Source organism: Orycteropus afer, unplaced genomic scaffold (assembly GCF_000298275.1).
Source record: "Orycteropus afer afer isolate SDZICR_OR568_19922 unplaced genomic scaffold, OryAfe1.0 scaffold00198, whole genome shotgun sequence".
In the NCBI taxonomy this organism is placed as follows: domain Eukaryota; kingdom Metazoa; phylum Chordata; class Mammalia; order Tubulidentata; family Orycteropodidae; genus Orycteropus; species Orycteropus afer.
In genome coordinates, this window is record NW_006921785.1 from 4,643,159 (window position 1) to 4,647,065 (window position 3,907).

Sequence of the window (3,907 nt, forward strand, 5' to 3'; positions counted from 1 at the left end):
CAGATAAGAAGAAATTAAGGGAATTTGTTAACACAAGACCAACCTTACAAGACATGTTAAAGGGTGTCCTTTTGACAGAGAACCACCAAACTAACCACTAAGAATAACTGACTATTAACACACATGATGACACAATCCAGAAACCAACCCAGTTATAGAAGTATCCAAAGTAAATAAACCTACAAAATTGTAAACAGAGAACCAGAGACATCAATTGACAAATGAAGATGACTACAAACCACAAAGAAGGAAAAAATTGTGTAGTTACAGTACTTCTAAATGGTAGGGAAGTCAAGACAACTACAAGATAGAACACACTGTTCTAAACTTGGGAAGAAAACTATAAATCACAGAGTAACCTCAAAGAAAAATGATAAACCTTCACATTAAAATAAAAAAGAGGACCAGCACAAATATTTAGCAAATACTAAAACAATAGCAATGAAGGAAGTGATGACATGATTCATAAACAAAATGAGTTCAGCACAGAAAATTGTATGGAGGAAAGAAATCAACACCATGAAAAAGCACATAACAAAATAACAGGAACAAATTTGTACTTGTTGATAATCACATATCTGGCAAGGGACTTATCTCTAAGATTTACAGAAAACTCCAACACCTCTGCAGCAAAGGGATTAACAATCCAATTGAAAAATGAGCCAAAGACATGAATAGACACTTCTTCAAGGAGGATATTCAGGTGGCCAGCAAATACATGAAGAGATGCTCATGATCATTGGCCATCAGAGAGATGCAAATCCAAACAACAGTGAGATGCTATCTCACCCCAGCACTGATGGCAAGGTTGAAGGAGACAGAAAATAACAAATGCTGGTGAGGATGTGGAGAGATTGGTACTCTCATACACTGCTGGTGGGACTGTGAAGTGATACAACCACTGTGAAAAGCAGTATGGTGATTCCTTAGAAAGCTGGAATTGGAGGTACCATCTGACCCAGCAATCCTATTATTAGGTATATATCCTAGAGAGGGGAGAGCCAGGACAGGAACAGATATATCCACACCCATGTTCATCGCAGAACTGTTTATAATAACAAATAGATGGAACCAACGTACATGCCCATGAACGGAAGAGTGGATGACCAAACTATGGTACATGCACACAATGGAATGCTACGTAGCTCTAAAGAATAATGTAGAATCTGCAAAACACCACATAACATGGATGAACTTGGAGGACATTATGCTGAGTGAAATAAGTCAATCACAGAAGGACAAATACAGTGTTAGTTCATTGTGGAAGGTCAAGGAAAGGTTTGTGTATGGAGGGACACTTTCTTTGTTGGTTGCCAGGGTTGGGAGGGGAGGGGAGGGAACACTATAGGAAAAAAAAAAAAAGCATTGACCCGTGGTGGTGGTGGTGGGGCAGTCTGAATGATGACTTACAATGTCCACAGCTTGATATTCTTGATATTATTACTGGGTTTCAGCTATAAATACTTCCATTTCTCAGGAGGAATGTCTCTGACTTAGGTAGGTGCAATGGCCAGGATTCATATGTTGCATTGCAACTGTGTGTCAGTGAGAAGAAAAAAATGTGCTTAGATTCAGACATTCCTAAGTCAAAGTTGTATAGACGAATCAGTAGGTAAAAATTATTAAGCAAAACTTTGGAATTTATCATAGATCCAGGGGTCTACCTAACTCTCACTTCTTTTCAGCCTAATCATGGTTGAGAAGGCTAGCTATGTGGCCAAGTCTACACTCTGGGGAAGGTATTGTCTGATGAAGCTTGTGTGCCAAGACACGGAAAACTGGAAGAGAGGTGGGTGAAATAATTTGGAAGTAAAGATCAGGAATTCATGTTATTATTTTGGGAGTTGTTAACATATAGAAGGTATTTAAATCTATGAGACAGAATAAGATCAGCAAGTTTGGGCATTTGGATATTGGAAAGACCAAGAATTGAGAGGCTTGGAGAAGAAAAGAAACCATAAAAGAAGAGTGAAAATCACCAGCAGTGAGACAGGAGGAAAACCAAAAGAGAGAAGAACTCTGTCAGCCAAGTGTCATGGATTCAATTGTGAACACCAAAAAATATGTGACAACTTGGCTGGGACATGCTTTAAAGTGATTGAACAGTTATGTAATGATGTAATATGGCAGTTATGTAATGATGTGATCATACCCCATAATGTGATCTGATGTAAGGGGATTAGGGTGGGATGCAATAGTCCCAGAAACAGCCCTGATCCGGGGATTTCCCTGGAGTGTGACTTGCATCACTTTTATCTTGCAAGAGATAAAAGAAGAGAAACATGAGCAGAGAGAGACCTCATTACCACCAAGGAAGGTGAGCTGAGAGTGGAGCACATCCTTTGGATCCAGGGTTGATGATCTGAGAAGCTCCAAGATGGAAGGGAAGAACAAGACACATGGAGATGTCTAAGATGCCAGTCCCATAGATGTTGAAAGGTGACAAGGACCTTGTCCAGAGCCAACGCAGACAGAAAGCCTTCCCCTACAACTAGAAGTCAACAATTTTGACTTCTAGCCTCCTAAACTGTGAAAGAATAAATTTCAGTTTATTAAAGCCCCCCAAAAGTAAATACTATTACATATATGATGCTGCAATAATGGTAATAATAATCTATGAGTGGATACTCACACTCAGTATTTCTCAAGCTGAAAGAACTGAGGAAAAAATTTAAGCCTCGAGTTGCAATACTGAAAGATTCTACGGGCAAAATATTGAATGATGTAGGAAGCATTGAAAGAAGATGGAAGGAATACATAGAGTCACTGTACCCAAAAGACCTGGTTGATCTTCATCTATTTCAGGAGGTAGCAAATGATCAACAAACAATGTTATGGAAGGAAGAAGTCAAAGCTGCAATGAAGGAATTGGTGAAGAACAAGGCTCCAGGAATTGATGGAATACCCACCGAGATGTTTCAACAAATGGACGCCCCCCTGGAGGCACTCACTTGACTATACCAAGAGATTTGGAAGACAGCTACCTGGCCAACTGACTGGAAGAGATCCATATTTATACCCATTCCAAAGGAAGGTGATCCCACAGAATGTGGAAATTGTCAAACAATATCATTAATATTGTATGCAAGTAAAATCTTACTGAAGAGAATTAAAAAAAATGATTGCAGCAGTATATTGACAGAAAACTTCCAGAAATGCAAGCTGGACTCAGAAGAGGATGTAGAATGAGGGATATCATTGCTGATATCAGATGGATTTTGGCTCAAACCAAACAATACCAGAAAGATGTTTACTTGTGTTTTATTGACTATGCAAAAGCATTTGACTGTGTGGATCACAATAAATTGTGGATAACATTGAGAAGAATGGGAATTCCAGATCACTTAATTGTACTCATGAGGAACCTGTACATGGACCAGGAGGCTGCTGTTCAGATGGAACAAGAGGACACTGCATGGTTTAAAACTGAGAAGGGAGTGCATCAGGGTTGTATAATTTTACCATATTTACTCAATCTGTATGCTGAGTAAATAATCTGAGAAGCTGGACTATATGAAGAAGAACACAGCATCAGGATTGGAGGAAGAATCATTACCTGTGATATGCTGATGACACAACTTTGCTTGCTGAAAGTGAGGATGACTTGAAGCACTTACTGATAAAGATTGAAGAATACAGTCTGCAGTATGGATTACATCTCAATACAAAGAAAACAAAAATCCTTACAACTGGACCTATAAGCAACATCATGAAAAATGGAGAAAAGATTGAAATTGACAGGATTTCATTTTACTTGGACCCACAATCAACACCCATGGAAGCAGCAGTCAAGAAATCAGATTTCGTTCTGGCAAGATGGCGGACTAGCCAGAAGGACTGCACAGACCCTCTTCAACAAAGAAAAGGGAAACCAATTAACACAGACACAGAAGATAATCTTGGACCC